Below are 16090 nucleotides of genomic sequence, written 5' to 3' on the forward strand. Positions count from 1 at the left end.
CTTCTTCGTTGCTGACACCCCATACCAGGCTATCCTTTTGTGGGGATATGCGTTCCATCCCATTAAGTCTCTGATGTTGCACACTGCCCACCCCCCTCCTCCTCCACTGTGTGGATGTTCTCTTAGCTCCACATGGGTTTTAACATTCCATGCAAGGCCACCCCTCTGCAGGGATGCCTCCATCACCCTGCCTTGCTGAGGCTCTGATCGTTCAATGCCAGGCTGCCCCTCTTCCTACATGGATGCTTTTCTTACACTGCTTAGGCTCTGACACGCCACATCAGGCAGCCTCTTTCTGGAGACATCATCTTCACTCTGCTTGGGCTCAAACACCCCTCTCTACACTGTTTCTTCACCTGTATGGAAACAGTCCTCCTCCCATGTGGACTCTTTACATCCTGCAGCAAGAAGTCTCTTCCCTTCATGGACACGCTTTTCACTTTTCTTGGATCTGACACCCTATGCCAGGCCTTACCCCTGCATGTATGCCTTCCTCATTCTGCTCAGGTTCTGACACCTTGCTTTAGCCTGCCACTTTATTTTTTATTTAAATATTTTGACCCCACCTTGGTTTTTTTTTTAATTTATTTTATTATTTACTTATTTATTTATGGCTGCATTGGGTCTTCATTGCTGTGTGCAGCCTTTCTCTAGTTGTGGTATGCGGGCTTCTCAGTGTGGTGGCTTCTCTTGTTGTGGAGCATGGGCTCTAGGCATGTGGGCTTCAGTAGTTGTGGTGTGCGGGCTCAGTAGTTGTGGTGCACGGGCTTAGTTGCTCCACGGCATGTGGGATCTTCCTGGACCAGGGATCAAACCCTTGTCCCCTTCATTGGCATGTGGATTCTTAACCACTGCACCACCAGGGAAGTCCTAGCCTGCCACTTTACTTCATGGATGCACTCCTCCCCTTGCTCAGGATTTGACGTCCTGTATGAGGCTCCCTGCCATTATGGACATCCTTCTTACTCCACTTGGGCTCTGATACTGCATGCCAAGTTGCATATCTTTGTGAATGCCTTCCTTACTCTGCTCAGCTCTGACTTTACATGCTGGCTTGTGCTCCAGTGTGGACACCATCCTCGGCCCACTTAGGCTGGGACATCACATGCCAGGCCACCTCTCCCCACTGTTGCCTTTCTCATTCCACTTGGGCTCTGACACCCAGTCATCAGGTCACACCTTCTGCGAGGGGCTCTGATTCCCCATGCCAAGCAGCTTTCCTCACTCCATGTGCATGCTTTCCTCACTGTTCTTGGACTCTGATAGTCCATGCCAGAACACCTCTCCTTGGGGATGCCCTTCTCACCTGCCCTACCTATGACTCCCTTTGTTGGACTGCCCTCTAGAATGAACAGTCTCCTAACCCAGTACCTGAACCCCATGCCAGGGCACCCCTCTGCATGAACTCCTTCTTTTCTTTATTTCCACCTTGGCACTCCATGCCAGACTGCCTCCATGTGTGATTCCCTCCATACCAGCATAGGTGCCCTCCACACCCTGCTTGGGCTTCATAACCCTATGCCACGCCTTCTGTTGACTGAAAAAATGGACAACCTAAAAGTTGAGAATTATGTTTTATTTGGTGGACTTTCAGAGGACTCAAGCCTGGGAGGCAGTCTCTCAGCTCTAAGGAACTGCTACAAAGAAGTAAGGAAGGAGGCAGGATATATAGGAATTTTGCAACAAAAACCAGGTAGTGAGAATCAAAAGGTAACTGTTAATTTACAAAAAACCTGATATCTCAAGTTAATGAATTTAGTGCTTTTTGTGGGAAGATGCAAGTCTGGGCTCAGTGAAATTATTTCTTTGATATGTACGTCAGCTATCTGGGGCCAGAATCTTCTTCTTTCCCATCCTTACTCCCCTCAGGGTGCACCATTGAGGGTGGCTGCAGTGGCTGAGAGCTTGATGGCCACAGCATCCTTTGTTTGCTAATATGTCAGGCATCATTTTTTATTCACATTTCTTTACCCTACTCAGGCTTTAATGCCCTGCCCTCCAGATGCCTGCTTTTCTCTGCCCCCACCTAATGGCTTTTAGACTGAGTTGCTCAGGAATGGGAGGGAAGAGAAAGGGCATCAATACATTTTTTTGATGTCTTGGTGAAGGGAGTGTCCTCTGTGTCCTCCAAGAGGTATGGTTAGGGGTAGCTAAGCAGTTTGCAAGTAAATCTATTCTATTATATCCATCTCCCTGAACCTCTGGACTCCTTCTTCTATAGGCTGTCAGAGAAGTTCAGGCATTTTGACTTCAATGACTGCAGGCTGTCATTAAGTACAGGCTTTGATTAGCCAATTTAATAGATGATTACAATACACCTTAATACTTCAGCCAACACTTTTCATTTTCAATTTCGAGTGAGTACGTCAGTGAGTTCGACCCTATCACATCTTACATTTCTTCCCTCTTGGTCAACACCCTTAGAACTCACTTCCATACATACTTCCTATGCTCCTGTCAATACAGACTGCTGAGGTCTTATGAGTCTTTTGGGTAATAGGCTCTCTCTCTTGGATCAGACCTTGTACTGAGGTAGGAGATGGATGGGCCCCTGGGCTGGACAGCTGGTGTTTGTCAAGGGGAGGAAAACTGAAGCTTTGTTCTCACCCAGACACTCCAAGGACAAAGCTTGTGACAGGAGCTGAGCTCTGCTGAAGTAGAGATAACATGACCACTTCTGAGGTCAAAGAAAACTTCCCTGTCTGCACATGCTCAGGAAGACTCCTTGGGGGTCAGAAAGGGAGGTGGCGCCACCCCATAATAAGTGTGGACATGCACCCACAAGCCTCTGGGGTGGGATCCATCTTAGCAAAAAGTTGCACACACATGTTGGGGAAGGTCCTAGGACAGTCAGGTATGAAAAAAGAAACAAGATATTGGCCAAATGTAAACAAAGACCCGGAAGGACGGTCCTATATGAGTGATTTAAACCACCTCCTTACTGTGTTTATCCTCATTAGGGTGGATGCCCACACCCTTTCTTTCCAAGTGTGTATTTCTGCCTTGCTTCTGACTTACTGCACTCCTCCTCATTAGAGAAGACACCCATACTCTTTCTCTCTGGGTGTGTATCTCTGCCTTGCTTCCGTCTTAAATAAACAAACTGCTTCTCTGTGTGCTCTCCTATGTTGTGCTGTGTCTCTAATAATAAACTTTGTACCTGTTTTAACAGTTTTTGCCTCCTTGAAACATTCTTGCTTTCAAACAGTGGAAAGAGCCAGGGCCTTTTCGCTTCTAGTCTCTAGCCCCTGGTGGTCTAGTGGCTAGGATCCCTGGTTTTTCATCCAGGCTACCCAGGTTCAATTCCTGGGCAGGAAACTAAGCTCTCTCTTCAGGACCACTCACTGCTGTCTCTCTGAGATCAGTACTGCTCCAATTTGTGCTGTGTTGGCATTCCAACGCCTTATGGACTTGGAGCTCAGGAGAATGTGGATGCAGAGGAGGCCAAGCACTAGCTTGTCTGGCAACTTCCCCAAGGGCATTTGTTGAAAGGATCGTATGCAAAGGATGCCTTGTTTCCTGGGGGAAGGGGTGTTGGGGTGGGGGGCTGAGGGAGTGCTGCCTTAGTTTTTCAGCAAGTGGGGACTCTAAAAGCTATGCATATTTTATGTTAATTAGTTGTCTCTTTTCCTCACTTCCCTTTCCTTGCTTCCTTGATGAAGGGTACTGGTGGTGGCAACTGTTATAATTTAGGTTCCAGATAGGAATATAATTGAATCAGTATCATCTCACGATGATATGGTGGCTCATAGATTTTGTGTCTCCTCTGTGTCGGAGATGGTAGCTCTTATTTTGCACGAAGGACAGGAGTGGCTTCTGAGTGACAAAAGGGGTAGCCCATGCTGATTATTCTTCGCTCCCTACCCTCATCCAATTTCTATTCTTCATAGCCCTGCTCTGTTTTCTAGGTTTACCCCTGCAGACTGTATTCTTGGCTCCCTTGCCTGCTGGCTTGTAGTTGGGTTTGGTCAAGGGGTAGAAATGGTAAGAGATCAGTTAGTGGGAAGAAAGGGAGGTCAAAGTATTTCTCCCTGACTCCCTCTCTGTGCTGGCACTGCATCTCTGGCAGTAGCTTCATCCCTGCACAACTGCAGTCCCTGCTGGTCTCCTCCTCCTCCATGGTTCCAGCACTCTCTGGGCTCTGGCGACAGGATTACTTCCTTTGACCCTCCCACTCATACCTCCCTCTGTCTTGTTTCTTCCTGTAACCCTGACCACTCACTGTAAATAGTCTTTCCACACTCTATTCATCTGAACCATCTGGAGTGAATTATTTTCCTTCCAAGGCCCTGCTGATAGCCTGTTCATATATTCATCCTTTGCCTTATCTCCATGATTTTAAAGAACAATAATGCTGGTAGTGGAAAACTCCTCACTTGGGTGTTTTTCTGTACACTTTCTGGGCTGTTCTCCAGTGCTTGGAGATAGAGTACCAGGGATATAAAAATGATTCATCTAGGAAGGTTACCTTTTTAAACAAGATGTTTAAAAAAATCCAAACATGTAATACATGGTCATGATGGAAAATTTAGGAAACCACAAAGAGAGAAGAAAAATCTCCAGTAATCCTACTGCACAGAAATAACCACTAATAACATTTTGGTGAATATCCTTTTAAACTAAGTTGTACAGTTCTTTAAAAAAATCCACAATTCCTGAAGCTGTGCCAGCTTTTGGAATTTTCACAACTGCCCCATCTGTGGAAGGGTGTATAAAGCAGGAGCAATTGAAGAAAAGAGAAGCACAGTGGAGGAGGAAGCAGACCTGGGGTGGTTTCATAGTTCAGCCCCTTTCTGGACTGTCATATTTGATGCACTGGATGGACCCCACCCACACTAAGTCCTGCTGTGCTGGGCTGGGCTTGTGTGCTCTCTGGGAGGGGCTGCCTTCTCCAGTTCTCACACTCAGAGGAATCTAAGCCAGAAGCACGGGTAAATAAGCCACAGTTGCACAGCTGGGTGCTCTGCAATACATGGAACCCTCTAGAGCCTAAGGCAGCCCAGAGAGAGAAGTTAAGAACCAATTAATTCTCCAGCGGCCCTGAAAAGGTTAATCCCAAATTGACTGCAGAACACAAATGTGTTCCCACAGGGCAGAATCTAATCTTATTGTGGGTAATAACTTCAGTCTTCGGAACTGGAGCTTATTTTCTAGATGCCAAGGTCATTTTGTTTTCCCTCAGAATCTGAAGAGCCAAAAACTCCTGCCATTGATTCCTTTGTCTCCTCAAAAGAAATGACACTACTATGTGTGTGTAGAACATCTTGCCCTTATCTCCTGTATTTGCTCTTTCACTGCCCAGTGTTATGCTGACCCCAAATAACCAACCCCTTTCTCATCAAGTTTATAAATTAGGCTGCTAAAATAGACCCCCGAGTGGCAGAATCTTCCTAGGCAGAGATATACACAGAGTGGAGGCCATCTGAGTTAGCTGATTGATGCCGATGCACAGTTTTTTTTCCCCCTGGGGATGTCCCATCTGATTATTTGTCTCACTGCTTTAGAGCAACAGAAACATCAACTTTCTATCAGTTTTCTCCTCTGACAGCAGTAGCAATGGAAGGATGGAATTTTGACATCATCCTTGCTTGTTCTTTCTTTCCTGTTCTACGATTCTTCAAGGCCCCCCTTTCACTCTACAAAGCTCCTGTTGTGATTTTTTTGAAGATCTAAAGAAAGAGATACCATACGAAAATTTTGACACAGGCTGATCACAGAGGGAACCAATCTTCTTATTTAAAAAAGACCACCTTTCATTTTAACTCCCTAGTCAAGTATCTTTCTTTTGGAAATCTTGTTGCAACTTTTCAGTTCATGCGGAGGTGAGATAGTTGTAAGTTTACTGACCTTCTAATGGAATGATATCTGGGAAGGGTGGACTCTCAGTAAACTTGTTTGTTTACTCAAAATGGGTGCCAAGACTCAACAAATTTGCTGAAGCTTCCTAGTTACTGCCTGCACATGTAATTGCAGTTTATTTTCATCAGGCTTCATTCTCACATGCCTTTGGCTACACATTAAAAACAGCCCCAAGATTATCAAGCAGGGCTGTAAGAAGAACCACAAAGAAAATTTTAAGAGAAAGAAGCAGGGATTAAACACAGGTGAAGAGATGTGCAGATAGTCCTTCCTTGTAAGTCCAAAGAGAGAAATTTTGAATTGCATTATCAGAAAGGAATGGCAGCAGCAAGGTAGGTGGAGATGTGACCTTCAAATCCTTGAAATTGAAGCTTGTGATATTAGAGAAGGTAGCAGAGTGGGGGAGAGGCTGGTAATGCAAGTTGTGGTGTGAAATGGTTAGACTATATGCTACTGCACCAACAAAAACTGTCCTTTGCATCGAAGCATGTTGATGCTCGAGTAATTGAGGCATTATAAGGCAGGCACAATCTTATTACAATGACCACCATTCTTATGAAGCATTATATATGATGCTAGAACAGTCTTCAATGCTGTTGTTATTAACAATAGAAAAATTGCATGATATATGCTTTCCTCTGATTCTTGCCCATGCAATAGTCACTTCCTGTGGAAGGATTAGTTTCATGATGATATAACAGGTTACATAAAAAGAACTCCTGTCATTGTCATCTAGAGAATTGAGATTGTTTCCCACTCTACAGAATGGTGGAAGGGGAATATTGATGAGAACTCCAAGGGGATGGAAAGGGCAGCAGCACTTTTGCAAGGAGGGAAAAGCAGATTGAATCCTAGGGACCTTTGGCTAGGGAGTGGGTCTCGGCCTGAGAAAGGACCCTAAAGTTGCATATTAGAAAAGCCTGCATATGTGATATATCACATTTATCATGTCTTATTGTTATCATAATCAAACTTTATCATTTTGCAGGTGAGAAATGAAGGAATAGTGAGGTAAATGCCAGTCATTTTTTTAAGTACACATGATTAATTGAATGGGTTTATATATTTTGATTCCCAACCCAGGCCTGATCCTATTGGACTACAGTGCCCCTAATGGAAATGTACCAAAGGAAGATGGGTCCTACTCAAGTGTGAAGAATCAAACAAAGGGTTAACTGAACTTAGAGTGGATGCCAAACTACTTTTTCTTTTTTAAGTTTGACAGAAGCAAACAAAATATTGAAAGAATTAGAAGATAACTTCTGCCTTGAGAACTTGATTTTTATGTGCCTTCAGCACTGAATCATCCTAGCATGGTGTAATAGAAAGGCATTGGATTTAAGTACTTATTTCTGCATTTATCATTAATGTGTTACTTAAATTCTCTGAGCCACAGTTTCCTCATCTGTAAAGTGGAGATAGTGATAGTGCCTAATTTATAGTGCTATTGTGAAGATTAAAAGAGATAATGCATGTAAAGCACTTTATATAGTGTTTGTCATTTAGAAATAGCTCAACAAATGTTCATTACTCTTCTCTTTTCCGCTTGTATAGGAGTTTGTCTAGTGCACTTAGCTTGAGTAAAAAATAGTAGCTCTGAAGAGTTCTCTGAATCTAGTTAAAGCCATTTGGGCCACTTGTAGAGTGGTTCATCTTTCTGTGAGTATTTTCCTGAATGTGGGTTTTAGCACACATTCAAATGTGGTGTTGCTCATCCAGGAAAACCCCAGACCACAAGAACTTTATCTTTATGACTCCTTTTTCCTCCTGTTATTATCTTAGACCCCAGAAGAAAGGACTGGATTTCACAGGCAGCTCTGTAATTCAGCACAAGAGAAACAAGGCTAGAAAAGTCCACCGGAGCAGTGGGGCTTTGCTTGCCCTCGGGGGTGGGGGTGGGGGGGGGTTTCTTAGCCTCCACAGTATTGATGTTTTATCCTGGATACTTCTTTGTTGGGGGGGGGGCGTGTAGTGTATACTACGGGATGTTTAGAAGCATCTCTGGCCTCTACCCACTAGATGCCAATAGCACCCTATCCCTTCCCTGAGTTGTGCTGATCAAAAGTAACCCCAGACATGGCCAAATGTCCCCTGGGGAGGGGGGCAACTTTGTTCCCAGTTGAGAACCAGCCCTAGGAGAAACAATCTGTTAGCTATTTAGCACACAAATATCCTGTAGGATAAGCTAATGAATTCTTTAGGAATGACTGGAAATTTAAAGGGCAAGGATGAGTGAGGAAAAGAGTTCAGGCAGAGGAACAGTCTGGATTTTGAAAGAGAACCTGTGTTATATGTCAGGTCTTATTGATACAGAGATTAATAAGACATAGATCCTGCTCTTGAGGAGCTCACATTTTAATGGGAAGGGCCACCACTTGAGCAGTGAGAATACACATGGAGTGAGTGCTATGTCGGAAATATACAGAAGGTGCTATGGGACAGTGGAAACACAGAGGACAGGCACCCATCTTAGTGGGGTGCAGGAAAGGCTTTCCAGAAGACATCACATGTGAGCTGAAGAATGAGTAAGGATTAGCCTGGCAAAGATAAAGGGAGGATGGAAGAGACATAAGAGAATTTGGGGTTTGGAGGGAAGTGCAAATCATTTAGGTTGGCTGGGAGAGAAGCACTCAAGAACAAGGGTTGGTGGAAGAGATGGCTTGTAAGATAGATAGGAAGCAGATCATGAAAGTCCCTCTAAGTCACGTGAAAGACTGAACTCTGAGAACTATCAAGAGCCATTGAGTTTCTCCATTATCCTGTTTGGCTTTAGGGAAGATTACTTTAGCTGCAGTGTGGAAGATAGATTGGAAGTAGGGTGGTGAGTCAGGAAGCTATTATTGTAGTCCAGGTGAGAGACGATTATGACTTGAGTTAGGGTGGTGGCTGTGGGAGGGAATTTAAGGTCTGTTTATGTGATGAGAACAGTAGGATCTGGGGATTGGTTAGGTATGGGGACAGTTTCTGGCTTGTGCTACTTGTCGTGCTATTCACTAGGATGGAAAACACTGGAGACAGAAGGGGTTTGGAAGGAAGATGAAGTTTAAATTTGGAGAGGTTGAGTTTGAAGTAGTTGTGATCACTGAGGTGGGGATATCTGGTAGACATTAAATATATGAGTCTGAAGATCAGGAGAACATTTAGGGTAGAGAAACAAGATTGAGAGTCATCAGGGGAAATTGAAGCCATGGGGATGGATGAGATAGTCCAAGCAGAATGTGTCTACTGAAAAGGGATGAGGGCTAAGGATATTCCTGTGGCCTGGTTCTTCACTTCATTTGTATCACATCCTCTGAGAAGCTTTCCCTGACTAATGTATGTAAAATATCACCCTGTCACTCTCTATTCCTTTACCCTGCTTTTATTTGGTAACATAGTAGTATCCCATATTATGTTAGGTATATAACCCAGTAGCTTTTTGGCTACTTTCAAATATTTACAATAGCTTAATTAATAGGCATTAAAAAGTTCAATGATTCAAAATTAAAAATTCTATCTCACATTCAATTTAAAGCTTCTCTTTCAGCCCCCAACCTCCAGTGCAGCTTGACTAGAGATCCCACAGATCTCCAGTGAAGAAAAGTGACTTGGTCTGTTCTTTCACTCTCCTGGCTCCACTTCCTCCCCTACTTGCTCTTCTGCTTCTGGCTCCTCCAGTGTTGAGGGGTGGGGTAGGTAGGAAGAGAGAGACTTAAAGGGACAGTGAGGCTTAATTTACTGGGGCCGGTGTAATCTGGCTATCAATGCCCTATGTAATGCCCCAATACTGCCTTTTCTTGTAATGTGCTTTTATGGTTTCTTCATAGACTCCTTCACTCCCATTCCCCTAGTGGACCTCCTTCCTGCAGCATTCCTGATGGGAACAATGTACACTCTCTCTGACTGCCTTCCTCCATGGCTCTTGCACATACAGCTTTCTTCCCATAGGATCCTCATTCTTCTGCTGGAGTTGCCAGCTATACTCTGAGGAAACTACCTGGCCCATAGAAAACATGGTCCCTTGGAAGTCTAGACCTCTTTCTTTGTCCTGTTGCAGTGAACAACTTCAATCAGCCTTCTGCCTTCAGATTTCTTCAGATAAAAGTCAAGCATGAGTTTCTGTCTTATTCAGAAACCATAGGACATATGTGATGTTCTACCATGAACTCTTCCTGCTTCGGTGGCTACACAGCCAGGCCTAAAAATTTCTGTAGTGCAGCAAGCCTTCAGCCTGGGATTAAGATACCAGTCACCCCTCTTGAAAGGTTTAACTGAGACCTTTTGCTTGGCCTGAGCAGGGGAACCATAGTACCTTCTACTCCCATGAATTCTCTTAAAAAAATTCTCTTTCCCTTCCTCCAATTAATTTCTAGAATTCTCCTGTATGGAATGGAGGTGACTGGTGAGTAATGATAATTAAAATACAAGTTTAGCTACCTCTTAGTAAGTCTTATTTGATGTGTTTATTTATTACTAAGAAGCAATATAAAGTACTAGTTAAGAACATGGACTCTGGAGCCATACTGTCTGGCTTCAAATCCCGACTTAACTATTTGACCTCTCTGTGCCTCACTTTCTTTATTTGTGAAATGGGAGTAGTAATGGTATCTACATCATAGGATTTCTGTGAGGACTAAACGTGTGTGTGTGCGTCTTAGATTAATATCTTAGAACAGTAATTAGAATAATGGTGAGTGTTGTGTGTTTGCTACTATGCTACTGTTTATTTTTCTTTGACTTAGAGTGTAAGCTCCATGCGTGCAAGATCTTTTTTTGTTTGTTCATTTACTGCTGCATCTACAGGTCCTAAAAACAGTGCATTTAACAGGCACTAGTAAATGCTAGTGCCCTCAGACATCTCCTGAATAAATTAATGTGATGTTTAAGTCTTAAATGTTAAGGTGTAGGCAGGGAAAGTGGGGTCTGAGAAGAGTAAGAAAGACAATGAGAGGTAGGAGAACCAGAAGACTGTGATATTCCAAAAACCATAGGAGAGGAGACTTTAACAGGGAAGGAGTGGGCAATAGCATCAAGCATTGCTAGAACGGCAAAGGAAAATAAAACACATATGGTCATTACATTTTGTAACAAGGTACCCCTATCTTTTGCTTTCATATGCTGGTAAGTCATGGTTTTCCATCCTTCAGAGATATTTATTAAAATGAATGACCACTCAGAATAAATCTTTGAATACGTCTTAAAAGTTATCAACTTCCAAAGAACAAACCAGTCCTGCACTTACTTGTCTTGGCCTTAACCACAAACAACCCATCCCCAATACAATTCAGTACATTTTTCCCTGACCTGGACTCTGCTCTTGAATCAAAGAGCAAAACCAGCTAACATCTGCATACAACTCCATGCCATTTCTTCTTCTGTTCCCCCAACCCATTTTCTCTTTTCAAGACTATAAGTAGTATATATAAAGAACCCTTACAATTCAATAATAAAAGACAGCCCAATTTAGAAATGGGCAAAGGATTTGAGTAGGCATTTCTTCAAAAGGTATACTAATGGCTAGTAAGTACACGAAAAGGTGGTCACATCATTAGTTATTAGGGAAAGGCAAATCAGAACTACAATATCACTTCACACCCACTGGGATGTCTAATCAAGAAACCAATAACAATCACTGTTACTGAGGATGTGGGTAAATTGGAACCCTCATACATTGCTGGTGGGGATATAAAATAGTGCAGCCACCTTGAAAAGCGGTCTGGCTATTCCTTGAAAGGTTAAACATAGAGTTATTATGACCCAGCAACTCCATTCCTAGGTATGTACATAAGAGGTTTGAAAAATATATGTGCAAAAAATCCTCATACATGAATGCTTATATCAGCATTATTCATAATAACCAAAATGTGGAAACAACCCAAATATCCACCAACTGATGAATGGATAAGCAAAACCTGGCTTATCCATACAGTGGAATATTTTTCAGCCATAAAAAGAATGAAGAATAATTTGAGTGACATCACCAAAAATGATGGAGAAGTCCAGGGCTCCTTGAATGGCCGTAATCAGCTACTGAATAAAGTCCAAATTCCTTAACATGACTTACAAGGCCTCTGAAGTTCTAATCCCTACTTGCCTGTTATGGTTGAATTGCTGAAGTCCTAACCCCCAGTACCTTAGAATGTGTCCTAATTTGGAAATTGGGTCATTGCAGATGTAATTAGTTAAGATGAGGTCATTAGGGTGGGCCCTAATGCAATATGACTACTGTCTTTATAAAAAGGGGAATTTTGGACACAGGGACACATATACCAAGAGAATGCCATGTGAAGATGAAGGCAAGGATCAAGGTGATGCTTCCATAAGCCAAGAAATGGCAAAGATTGCCAACAGACCACCAGAAGCTGGGAATGGGGAGCTGATTTTTTTTTCTCACAGTTCTCAGAAAGAACTAACCCTACAGACACCTTGATCTCAAACTTCTAGCCTCCAGAACTGAGACAATAAATTTCTGTTGTTTAAGCCACCCACTTTGTGGTACTTTGTTACGGCAGCACTAGAAAACTAATATGCCATCTTTCTAGCCTCATCCATGATCACTTTTTCCTTACATTTTCTGCCCTAGCAAACACCAATTTTCTTGTACTTCCTTTGCATAGAACTAGTGTCTCTTGCCTTTTTGTTTTTGTCTATGTTATTCTCTTGCCTGAAATTCCCTTTTTTGGTCCAGCTAATTCCTACTCATTTTTTAAGTTTCAGAGAAGCTATTACTTTTTGCAGGGACCCTTCACTGACCACTCGCCACCAGGCTGGTATAAGTGGCCTTCCTAAGTGCTCCCACATATCCTGTGCCTCTCCCAAACTTTGTACTTTCCACATTGTATTATAATGTTATGTTTATGATTTGTCTGCCTCCTTTCACCCCATGCAGTAAACTATGAACTCCTTGAAGAAAGGGTCACCAAAATCTCCATACTTAGCACAGTATACTTTGCATGTAGTAGATACTCAATATGTATCTTTGAATAAAAGGACTTTTTCTCAATGTTTATTCTTCTTCTTTCTTTCCATAGCACCTGCTAATGTGCTTCTCATGTAATGGGTACTCAGTACATCTTGACCTGTGGTCCTCAACTGAGGACATTTTGCAATATCTAGAGACATTTTTGGTTGTCACTACCGGCATCTAGTGGGTAGAGGCCACAGATGCTACTAAACATCCTACAATGCAAAGAACACCTCCCAACAATAAAGCATTAGCTGGTCCAAAGCTTGATTGTGTGGAGGTAGAGAAACCCTGATCTTGCCTGAATAAGAGACTGAATCTACTTTTTACACCCTATACTCACTAGTGCACTAAATTTGCTTTGTCAGCAAGCCTGCTTTTTCTTTGTTGTTGTTGTTTTTTACAAAAGTGAACTATTATCCAACCAGAAATAGAGGGAGTGTCCTAGAATCCAGAATTAAGACTTTGGCAATTGAAAAGTACCTGATCAATAGGAGAACAAATATATAAGATCGAATATTTTTATGTCTGGAATGCTTTCTAGCAGTGAAAATGAATTAAAGCTACAGAGGTAAATCTCCTAAGCATACTGTTGAGTGAGGATAGCAAATTGCAGAAGGTATGTACAGAGTGATACTACTCATGTACAGTACTACATATTGTTTAGGGATAGACAAATAAATGTGTAAAGATATACATGGAAACGATCAAGATAAAATTTGGGACAGTGAAAACCTTGGGATCGAGGTGTATACAGAGGGCCTCTATTGTATTGATAATGCCTTATTTCTTAAGCTGGGTACTGGGTATATCCTTGTTTTATTTTTATACATTTACATAATTTTGAAATATTTAATACTTTTAAATTTTTAAAAGAGAGTAATTGCTCAATACTGAGGCCTCCTGTTACCCAGGGTTGAGGAAAATCTCCATCTTATTAGTTTGCACCAGCCAGAACTTCCTCAACATGGTAAAATCAAACAACTCATTGAATCCAATCATTCACTATGGGACAGGAGCTTACATACTCTATATAGGATAATCTTAAATTCCTGTTGACACTGTTGCAGTGGGTTAGTGTCTGGGTTTGCTTGCATTGGACCCCTCACAATATTTGGCATAAGAATTCGAGCACAGTATCCTTGTGGCAGACAAGGAGGATCAAACAGAAATGGACAGCAGCAGAATCTGTGTAAACAGGATGGTAACTTTGTTTTGGTTCATCATTTGTCTCTGTGTATTTGTAGCTGGTTCAGTGAGACTGTCTTAGAGTAAAGGAGTCAGATCCTCACATTCTCCTGAATGAAGTGGACCTTGGAGAGTGAGCAACTGCACGTGTAGAAAGAAGTAAAAACATAAAATAATATCTGGAAATTTTTCTGAGGAATAAGGGGATTGGACTAAATATTTTCTGATGTTCCTTCTGGCTGAGGGTTTTCTGACTCTGCCAAGGACCACCTGCAAAGAAGGGGCAGAGAAGTGCTTGGTCTGAGTTCCCACAGTCCAGGTTAGGGAGGTGAACACACTCAAAGCCCAAGGCTGAGCAGAGGGCCCCTGAGGGCTGAGTTGCCAAAGCTAGACAGAGCAAAAGGATTTCCTTTTTGAAGTGGCTTCTTGACACTTCAGGCTGTGGGCGGGGTACTGAAGGGCTAACATATGGAAGAAAACTATGGGTAGAGCCTGGAAGTTGAATTTTACTGTTTTCTCTGTTAGAATTAAAATGATTTTTTTCTTTTCCCTTTAAGGTTTTTCCAAAAAAAATCTATATTATCAAAGCCAAACTTGCTCATGATAAGAAAGTTGAAAAACACAAAAAAGTAGGAGGAAAACAAAAATTTCATTTAGTTCCACCACCTAGAGACAGCCATTATTAATATTTTCCATATTTCTTTTTAGCCTTTTTTCCCACGCATATCTACTCATTTTCACTAATTGTTGTGATCATATTTTATATTAATGTTTATCTTACTTTCAATTAATACTAGAACATAAGCATTTCCCTATCATTATGAACTGTATATAAATATCATTTTTATTATCTGTATAATATTCTATTATATGACTATACCATAAATTTTTTAACCATTGAAGCATTAGGGTTTTTTCTAGTATTTTATTATTCTAAGTAATACTGGGATTAACATCATTGTATGAAAACTTTGTGTACATTTCTGTTTCCTTAGGAAACATTCATTCCTTCATTATACAAATATTAGTGAGGACTTACTATGTGCCAGGCACTGTGCTAGGTGCAAAGTTTCTGCCTTGGGTGGCATGTTGTCATCCACTGAGATAAACACTGAAGGAGGAGCAAATTTAAGAGAAAAGGTGGTGGGTTTGGCTTTGGATGTGTTGAGTTTGAGACGTCCAAGTGGAGATGTCAAGAAAGCAGAGCTCAGTGGAGAGGTCTGGATAGAATTATAAAATTACAGTTGTGGCCATATAGATGGTAATTCATGACAAGTGAGCGAAGGATCATTTAGGGAAAGAGTATATATAGCTTAGTCCTGAGAATGTCCGGCTTCCAGAGGTTAGATAGCAAGAGTGGAATCTGCAAAGGAGACTGAGAAAAGGGCAAAGGGGCAGGAGGAAAAACAAAAGAATATGGCATCATAGATGCCACAGGAAGACTTTCAAGGAGGAGGAAATGATTAACAGCATTAAATGTAGGGGAGAGGTCAAGGAAGATAAAAAGGGAAAATGCCCTATTTATTTATCTATTTAATATAGCTTTTTTGACACGGAGGTCATTGGTTGGGTATCTTGTTGACCGCAGTTTCAGTGGAATGTTGGGGGAAGGAAGCCAAATTGCTGAGTAAGAAGTAAGGGAATAGAAATTGTCTATAAAGAGGAGCTAGTGTGTAGGGAGGATTTTTTTTTTTTAAGATGGCAGAGACTTGAGCATGTTTAATTGCTGATGACAGATGAGAGGGACTTGAGTGTGGTTAATGGCTGATGAGAAGAATGGAGGGAGAGAGAGAGGGAGGGAGAGGGGGGAGAGGAATCTATAATTACTAGATAAATATAAACATTTAGAGTCTATTGATATATATTACTCACATGCTTTCTAAAAGGGTTTTAAACCAACATAACACTCCTTCTAGCAATTATGAAAGAACTTATTTGGTAGTCACTTTGTCTTCATTAAGTGTTATAAAAACAAACAAACAAACAAAAAAACAAATGAAGAAAACCTTTGGCAAAGAGTTTCATTATGGTTCTAATTTACTCTTCTTTGATTACTAGTGAGCTTAACCAGTTGTGTCAATGTGTGAATTTAGTCTATGT

The sequence above is a fragment of the Hippopotamus amphibius genome, chromosome X, assembly GCF_030028045.1.
Source record: "Hippopotamus amphibius kiboko isolate mHipAmp2 chromosome X, mHipAmp2.hap2, whole genome shotgun sequence".
NCBI classification, from domain to species: Eukaryota; Metazoa; Chordata; class Mammalia; order Artiodactyla; family Hippopotamidae; genus Hippopotamus; species Hippopotamus amphibius.